This window comes from Xiphophorus hellerii, chromosome 4 (assembly GCF_003331165.1).
Source record: "Xiphophorus hellerii strain 12219 chromosome 4, Xiphophorus_hellerii-4.1, whole genome shotgun sequence".
NCBI lineage: Eukaryota > Metazoa > Chordata > Actinopteri > Cyprinodontiformes > Poeciliidae > Xiphophorus > Xiphophorus hellerii.
Window position 1 is genome coordinate 9,705,446 of NC_045675.1, and position 9,738 is coordinate 9,715,183.

At 37.3% G+C, this 9,738-nt stretch overlaps 1 protein-coding gene across 2 annotated transcripts in view; it reads right to left on the bottom strand.

The window, feature by feature from the left end:
* Positions 1-6,333, bottom strand: part of cskl (c-src tyrosine kinase-like) — a 48,255-nt gene extending 41,922 nt beyond the window's left edge. For both annotated transcript variants that reach the window (XM_032560914.1, XM_032560913.1), the window contains exon 1: positions 6,184-6,333. The gene's annotated coding sequence lies outside the window, so the exon portion shown is untranslated. The remainder of the gene's footprint in view (positions 1-6,183) is intronic.
* Between the last annotated feature and the right edge of the window lie 3,405 nt (positions 6,334-9,738).

Here is a 9,738-nt window from a genome sequence, read left to right on the forward strand (position 1 = left end):
TCAAAAAGATCCCCAGGCAGCCATAAGATAGACTGAGCAGGGAGTGTACTTGTAAGTATTTTACTGCGCAAGATTTTAGTCACACTACTCTGCTGTGCAGCATGATTTCCTGAGAAGGAGTAGTGGTAAAATAGATTCTGTCCCCAGGTTGAAAAAGCACGGCTCAGCTCTCAAACTTTAAAATGTTTTTCACAAAGCCACTGTGTAAAAAATTGCCGGACTGGTTGTGGTTAAAATAAATATATAACACGTCATGTGTAGGTATCACATTTAGTGAGGTAAGGACTGGTTACAGCTTCAAAAAATAAAACATTGTCCTACTGAGGCAGACAATATGGCAAATTAACAAGTCACTTCTTAGACTCAAAACATTATATATCAAATCAGACTGATGTTTCTTCAAAACATATGGACATCTATTTAAAGAAAAATAATGAATAAATTAACAGTTTGCTAGCTCTGATATTTTTGCTGACACAGACTTCAAATTTATTCTCACAAATTGAGACTAAATTAAAGTTTGACTAATGATGCACCATTCGGTTAGACAGAGATTGAAATTGGTCAATTTTACCATAATCAAAATTATCCAACAAAAATTCACTCCTTTTAATAAAATGCTCCATGCTTTTACTCCAGTTATTTGATTCTAAGGCACTTGTCAAAAAAAACCAACAACGTAAAGATGATGGAGGCAGTAAAAATGTACATACCAGCCAACAACAAACTAGAACAACTAACTTGATTATCTAGTTGAGAAGCAACATACTGTGCACCCCAAGGTCTCCCTGCAACCCCATTATACCTGCTTCAGGTTTGGTCTGGTTTAACAGCTTTGTTACTTTAAAGACATATGCCACTGCCAGCTTTAAAAATATTAAGCCTTTAAGTGTTTCTGAAAAGAAGGCTTTCAATGTTTTTATTTTTGATCTGCTCATATCTCAGAGCCTGGAAACAAATTTCTCAGCACAGGTGGACTGCCTCGCAGTCATGATGAATGTTTAATAAATTTTTGAGCAATAACTTCTGGAAGAAAACTATTGAACACTAATTTTCTGTTTTGTAGTTCATGAAAGAGAATACATTTTGTGGTAACCGATGAGTTTCCCAATAACTGTTAATCCCATGCAGTCAGAGAGGTTTATAATTTTTTATTTGGCATCAGTGTTTTCATCAGATTCTATAAAAGTGCACAACTGTTGGACACCCATTTGTGGTTGTCTAACAGGTTGTTGTTTATTAAAAGGTAGTTAGGTTTTCAAAGTATAATTTATCTGCTTTATGTACTTCAGCGAATGGTTAAACAGAATTACACTGAATCATTTTATTTTCTGTAAAATCAGTGAACCACACTGCATTGTGGGAGAGAAGTGAATTGTGAGGTGAATCATTTTTCCCATTACACACATCTAAAACTAATTAGACAGGCAGGATATCAAGATAGGTGTATTGCATCAGACTGCAGATGCTAGTCTTTATGTATTGTAGTACTTAGTAGGATAAAGTTTTAAAGAAAGAAAACTTTATCTGGTTGGTCAGAACAACAAAACTCTGGATCAAAAACTACAAATAAAATTTATAGATGTGTAATCTTTACAGGGCTGTAAGGAAGCTGGTAGCAGCCTAAGCACAATACATAAAAATTGTGACGGAGATTGGTTTTGATTTACTCACATTTCCCCCTTTCCTCTGTTTCTTTTCCATCATCATGATGTTTTCATCAATATCTGTGAGCTTTAATATTACGTCTACATCAGTTGTGGGCATCCGGGATAGCAAAAGTTCATCCAACTGGTCAAATGTACAAATTATGCAGAGCAATCTAAATATGACAGGCTATCAAATATTGCATCCAAGCAGCCAGTAGCAATATTAAAAATGCTAGCAAAAAGACTTTAATAACAGCGATTTGATTTATTCTGCAAATTCAGCAACACTTACAATAGGTAGATTTTTCTTTTCAAACAAAAATCCTTTTCAATTTTCTTATGTAATAAAGTACAGCCAGAATATTCTTCCCTAGGTTAACATAAAGGGAGAATAAAAAAAACCAATCACAATTATTGTGAACTAATTTAACTCGAATGTAATACATTTTTAAATGATACTTGTTGTGCTTAACATGTAAATTTTCATCCCCCAAAAATCAAAAACTGATATACAAGTGATCTTAATTGCACAGTCCCTGATGTGAACTCATGTTGGTATGTGGCAAAACAAACACTAGACAAGAGGGTTATATGGGAAACAGATTAGAGACCAATAAAATAGACCATAATTCACAGAATGTCGATAAAGAAACTATTTAGAACCTCATAAACAGGGGAGTACAGTTTGAATGTATGAAGCATCTGTTTCTGAAAGAGGAAGCCGTGCAGAGCTTATGTCAGTTTCCATTTCCTTTACAATTCCTACCCAAGTGGACCATGACATGCTTTCTCACTTTGCATGTAACAAGGTCTATAATAAAAATGCATCACCCGTAATGTGCATGTTTCTTATCAGACACCAAACTCTGCACGCCTGGGTGAGAGACTCATCAGACTGCCTTTTATTTAAACTTTGGTGCTGAATGCATCTATGTAGCGTGACACAGAGCTAGCAGGGTCTACTATATACTTTCTGTAATATAATGTTGCCCATAAATAAAGAAACTATTTCAAGCACTTTGAAATGCCTTGCTGCTGAAATGTGCTATACAAATAAAAATTTGATTGATTGATGATTGATAAATACCTGTATCCTGTTAGACTGTGCATGAGAGTCTCCAATAAATCCGTCCTCTTTTATTGCAATCGCTGATTATAAAAGATGAAGAAACATGTCGGGGGGGGAAAAACGTGGAGGTCAGCAGACCTTGGATGGTTTTCAAATGAGCAATGAGATGGATCCTGTGCAGACAGAGGAGCCATTTCTTCTCTGTTGAGCACATAAGCCTGGCTCAAAGCTTAACATGAGACAGCAACACTGCTATTCACAGAAACAAGCCCTCTCCCCTCCCTCAAAATGGATTCAGAGCTAATTAAAAGACGGCCAACATGAAGCTTTTAGAGCAGTCTTGTGCTGCTGGCTGCACATCAACTGGACAACTCTCACCTGATGGAGAATCAGTGAGGATTACTGGCAAAGAAATGTGTGACAAGAGGCACAAAGTGGTGTTCACAGGGTTCATCTGAAATGCTTCAGCCTCTTGGGCCAAGCATTACAACCTGAAAGCTTCTTGAAACTATAGCCTTTTGACTAGAATCACAATAAAATACAAAAAGTAATAAACTGCAAGACATCCCGGCATACGGCTAGCAGTTCAGCCCTGACAGATCTGGCATATGGGTTGCTAACATGTTGCAGTCTGGTTCACAAGATTCATCAGAGAACAATGAATGCCAAGCCAAGCCCCTACCCTCTCCAAACAATCATGGTAACAGATTTCTCTAATAAGATATCCACAGCTCTCATCATCAGCTCCCACTTAACCAGCACAGAACAAGCTGATGACATTTCATTTCACGATTTAGGCATAGGCCTGTTACCGGCATCAAGGTCTACCAAGGTTTTGTGGAGGTACAGTTTCAAAACTGCTAAACATTTGATCCACATAGTTTCTATTAGAGATTCACAAACAATTCTCAAACTCCAGAGACTGGAATCTGACAATTATGTCTCAATTGGCAGGTCAAAAAAATTAAAATGTTGACATTTCTGTTCTATTAAAAGCATCAAAACTAAGAACTTTCACAATTTGGGCCTACAGATACTTATATGTATGCACTTACAAGCACTTTTTAGGTTAATTAAAGTCAGATAAAAACTTAAGAACCTATGTTGCTGCATAAATAGTAATTGTTTTCTGGTTGGATTAAAAGTTACAATTGGAATACCATTTTTTCTTCTTTTTCATGATTTAGTCCTTTGAAAAGACAATAACTTAAAATGGAAATCAATCTAACACAGAATTGGTTGATCAGGTCAAAAGAAAACGAGATAATTGTAAGCCAGAAAACTAGAATTGGTCCATTACTATTTCCAATAGTTCATAGTCTGTTTGATGATATGCAAGAGAAATTAACCACCCATTACTCTTAATATACAAATTTTCAACAACAGTTGCCAAAATACAAGAAGGATATCTATATAGCAGCTGACTGCAGGCTTTACCCTAGCAGATAATCTCACAAACAAACTTAAACTTGCACTAGCAGTGTTTCCTCAATTCCGGTCCTCAGGCTCCCCCTGCCCTGCATGTTTTAGGTGTTTACCTTCTGCCACACACCTGGATTGAATCTGTGGGTGATTAACAGACTTCTGCAGTACTTGATGGTCATGCAATCATTTGAATCACCTGTTCTGGAATAGAGGCACATCTAAAACATGCAGAGCAGGGGGACCTGAGGACTGGAATTGAGAAGTGCTGCTCTAAAGCAATTACTGTACAACAAAAACAGAATAAAAAATTTATAAACATTTGGAAATTATTTTATATTTTTGCTTCAGTTAATATGTCATAAATAAATAAAAACAATGAATAAATGTAAAATGTTACTGCCAACATTATTAAAACAAATAGTCTATATGTTATATTATTTTGGCAACATTACCTCTATAGTAATTGTTGCTTTTTCTGCTTTTACTGAAAAGGATTATACAATGTGATAATTTTTTTTTACTTTTTCTGTTCATACTACTACTAATAATAATAATGAAAAAAGTATATTTATATTCTCTTTACAACAGAAGAGTTTTGTTTTGATTGTTTTGTTTTTCTGTCAAGAGTTCAATTAAAAACAGAGCCAAGTCAGTCACTTACAAGCAACAAGCCAATCTAACCAGACATTCAAGACTGTAATGCCAGAACTGCTGGTTGGTCAAACCTGCAGAGGCAACAAGATCTGAACAGGAAACATGGTCAAATCTGACCTACCACAAAACGCCAACATGTTAGATAAGAAGCGCAGACACTGAGATAACACACTAATCAGAAGAAATGTTCCCTGAGAACAGCCCAATGCTAAAGATCAGGACCTGATTAACCTGAGAGTCCTCACCTATATTTCTCTGGAATATTACTAATTCTGTGTATAGTAATATAACACCGCATGCAGTCACACATGAATTGTTATTGTCAGTCCTGTCATGGCTTGTACAAATACGTGCCTTTCAAGATATCAGACGTTTACCTTGATGAACTGAAAAAGCTAAACAATGCAAAATTTGCAGGGACCCACGAGCTTCTTTTGAGTGCAAAAATAAAATAAGTGTGAGTATCTTGATCCACGTTTTAAATGGACGGAGCAACGCATTTTATTCACCCATGCTTTTCAGAAATGATCAAACTGTAAACACAAGATTGTTTCATTTATCTGCTGCTGAAGTTTGTAGTTGTCAATTCAAAAAAGACGTGTAATATGTGTAGCACAAACACAAAAGGTTGAGGTTTAACCAGATTCTAGCTCTACGTTAAAGCTACTAAACACATTGTCGGACACGAGTTAATCAGGCTAAAAACGAAGTAGTAAATCTCAATATTTACATGTTTAATGTGAACAGATTTATTTACTTTAATTCTCTCACTAACTAAACCTCAGTAAGCAGTTCTTCCCCCTTTTTTTTTTTTCCAGAATGTCAATTTATTTTACCCAAAGCTTTATGAATGGTATTCCGAGAGGAAAATAATTGAAAATCTTAACTTGTCCGAATATGGAAGCAGAGGCTAGGAAAAAAAGGGGGTGACTCAGTGGTTTGGGGTGCAACTACTGAAGCGCCAATGACATAATGGTCATTAAAATAAGCACATAGAGGAGACATAGAAATGATTTTATTTGCTTTGTGTGCGGGTACTTATTATTATATTGCTAACCGTATTAGCAGACACAAAGAAAATGTAAAACCTAGTCAGACCTAACAAACATCTGAACTACTGTCCGATAATGGATCTCGTGACGTTACTGACCACTGAGCAGCAGCTAACGCTAACACTGAGCGAGATTTAAGGTTAGCTCGGCAGTCTTGGATCATTTCTCCCCACACCGTTTGGGAAATGTAAGCTTAACGCCAAACCATTGAGATTAAACCACATTCCGCGGAGAGCTGCCCTGAACCTCCCCCTGGTAAAACGCTGCAGCTGCAGCTGCAGCAGCAGCAGCAACAAACCGAGACAAAACAGTCACTGCGCTGTGGCCAACTCACCCAAAAGATACCGCTGAGGTGTCGAGCAGATGCGGCTGGAGGTTAGCGATGAACGCCCATCAGTAAAACTTCTGCGGTTTGGGGGCATCCAGTTTTCGCGGGGCTAATGTCGGACAATCCGAAACGTGGCTTTGCTTTGACGGCTTTCTGTCCTCTGACTGCATATGTGTGTGTTGTGTTTGTGTGTGTCTGCCAGGCCTGCTGCTGCTGCTGCTGGAAGGAAATGGGCTCATCTCCGTCACCGATACGCGCATGCGCATGCAAGCAGAGACGGAACAGTGAACGGTGTGTGAGCGCAACCGCGTGGCCAACAGGTGAGCGTCAACTGATGGCAAACTTGTTACATGGTTTTAAACGTTTTCTATGCCATACCAGCTCAAAACAGGGCATTATTTTGAAGTGGAAGGAAAATGATGCATGTTTGTTGTTGTTGTTGTTGTTGTTGCTGTGTTAACGTAAACTTAAAATTTGAAAAGGGGGCTATAGATGTCTATTCAGGAATATTTACTTGCTTAAACAAAATCCACAATCCACTGCAACACACAGGCAAAGAACACCGGACAGATTTTAAAACAATACCACAGGACACTTATTAGTCCAGCTCTCAAATATGGAAAAAGTATTGCAAAACCTCTGGAGTAGATGCATTGATACTACAGCTTAGGTAGGAAATGTTATTGATGAAATTCAGCTTTTAAGTAAAAGTGACGAGAAATAAAAACTGTTGTTTAAAGAAATCCATCATAATTCATGCCTCAAACCATGATGCTCTGGTCATGTACTATGATGTACATTTTAGGACATTCTCACGTCTCAGGAAACCATCCTCATCTGAGGCAGTTAGAACAAACTGTCTCAAATTTCTTTTTTTCCCCATTAGTGTCATATTTATTATTGCTTCTCGGAGAATCCAGGTGAAAAAACCCTGATATTGTACCAATAATACCACTTGCCTTGAATTAGCCTATTCAAGGCAAATGAAATTAGCCTTGAATAGGCAGATTTCTAACCTATTCACGTAAAATTGTATTATTTTCTCTTTAATTATCCATCCAAAAGTCCTTGTTTCTTTGTCTTAAAAAAATTCTCATGTCTCACGGTCCTAGGTATTTCATTATAGATTTAACCATTAATTTATTGCCAATTGTGTTCTTCTCTCATTTCTACCTCTGTTGCTGCAGTTGGTATGGTTTTAAATGCTCGTGTATTTGCCTTACAGTGTGCCAAAATAGCACGTTGATGACGTATTTTGAAACCCAAGACCTGACAATGGCGCCACCTGTTGGGAGCTTCTCTGTGACTCCTGAGAGCTTTTATTCTGATGTCGTTTTTTCTGACGCCTTTATTTCTGAGACTTTTTTATCTAATGCTGTTTTTTCTAAGAGCTTTTATTCTGACACATTTTCATCTGAGGCCATTTTTGCGTCGACTTTTTATTCTGATGCCGTTTAGAAAGAGGTCTGCTGGCTTTTTGTCTGTGGTCTGACATCTGAGGCTGTTTGACCTAATGTGTGAGGATTTTTCCTGAGACCTGAGGATGTCCTAATATGTACCGTACATATGAGGCTTTTTGACCTACACAGAAAACAGTGTTTGATAGTAATCTAAACCTCCAAGCTACTTGGATACCCTCCCCACTAATGGTGGTTTGCAAGAATCATCCTGTGAAAATGCTTTTCATTAGAATGGACAGGGAAGTGTGTCAGAGATTATTTGAAGATGGGTACAGCTAAATTCACCCCAATCAGATGAAAAGGGAGAGACCTATATCTATTTGGAAATCTGTGACAAGACTTGGAAAAAACCCTGATGTTTACAGATATTCTAATGTAACTTGTTTGTGCTACTACTAACACCAGGAAAAAGGATTTTAAATACAGTATAGCAATAGATTACTGGGGATTTCCCAAAAAGTGGTTAAATGGGGAAATGTTCAGTCATGAGAGGTGCTGCATGCTCTCTTCCAGAAACTTGAATACATTTCAAGTTTTGTTTTGTCTTTTAACAGGAACTTCTGTAATGCTATGTGTTGGTAAATCAAACTAAAACCTTCTTGATCTTTGTGCTGGTTGCATAAAGATGCCATATTTACATCTGAAGGGTGAGTGGAAGTTGATGGTGGTTCCTGAAAAAACTTAATTTGGAACATTAATATCTTACAGGTGGAACTGAAAGTTAAGAAAAACTTAAAGATGTGCTCCATTTTGACTCCATCGCCTGAAGCTGCTTACGATGGAGGATCAATTCTAAGCACTGAAATCCAGTTTCTGTTTGCTCAGTCAGTAGCTGACGGGGCGACTGCAGGACCTGCTCCCTCTGAAGTGGGTTCTAGTGGCTGTTGAGGTGGTTCTCAGACACGTACAGGATGGAATAAATAATCAAAAGATATTTCAGAGTTATTTAAGTCAAATATTGCAGAAAACAATGTCCATCATCTTCATAAAAATAGATTTGTTGTGTGTGTTAGGTTGGGATATTTTAGAAACGTAAGCTTAGGAGTTTTAAAAGATTTCTCAGGTTGTCCATTAGATGGCGACATTCTTTTGATTATCTAGTATGTAGCAGAGCACAAATCACTATACAAAGAGTTCATTACTGATCATAGATCTTTCATCAGTGCAACCAAGACTTGCGTAGAAACTGAATCTAAACATTGAAATATATTTTGCTCCTCTAGGGTTTATTTAGAAAATAATTTCATCTGTAGGATTAATTGTACTGCAAGATACAGTGCTGTGAAAAAGCGTTTGCCATCCGAGATTTATTTTGTTTACTAGTTTTGGCTTTGGAGTTCTCCTGTGGTGGCCATTTTTGTTCAGCTTCTTTTTTATTGTTAAACTTTTAACAACACATGCAAGAGAGGTATGTGGCACTTTAGATGTTGTTTTGGGTTCTTTTGTGACTTTCTGGTTGAATGCTCAATACATTTTGAGTGATTATGGTTGACTAACCTGTCTTGGGAACCCCCACCACTTGTGTATGTTTTTTTGCCCTTGTGGGCTATAGCTTAAACTTTTCTTAATCACAGTTAATTCATACAAAAAAGGAGACAAACAGACTGCCAAAGTGAAAAAGATGCTAAGAGACAAACAAGTTATACAAGACTGGAACAGTCAAAATCCCCAACCAATAACGGATTTCCTTATTTCTATTCTGTGTACATAATCTGTTTGACCTGGTACGTGCCAAGGTAAACAATCCATACCCTTTCATGTTTTGTCACGTTACCACCTGCAAACTGTGATACATTTAAATGGGAATTTACACGACCGAACAACACAAACTGTTAAAATGAAGAAAATTTTAATAAGGCTTTCAAAAATGTTAAAAAATACAATCTGAAAACTGCAGTCACTAACAGAATTGCTCTGTTTAGACCTTAGTCCTTCCTCCCATCAATCCTGACTGGCTTCAGTGTGTCTGCTGAAAAACCGGATCCCCAAAGAAGGATGTTTATGTTTTGTACTCTAACCCTGCTTTAAAGTTCCCTTTAACTGTATTCTTAGTCTTTTGACTGGGTTCCTTTTCATGATGCAGTTTGGTCCCTAATGTTCT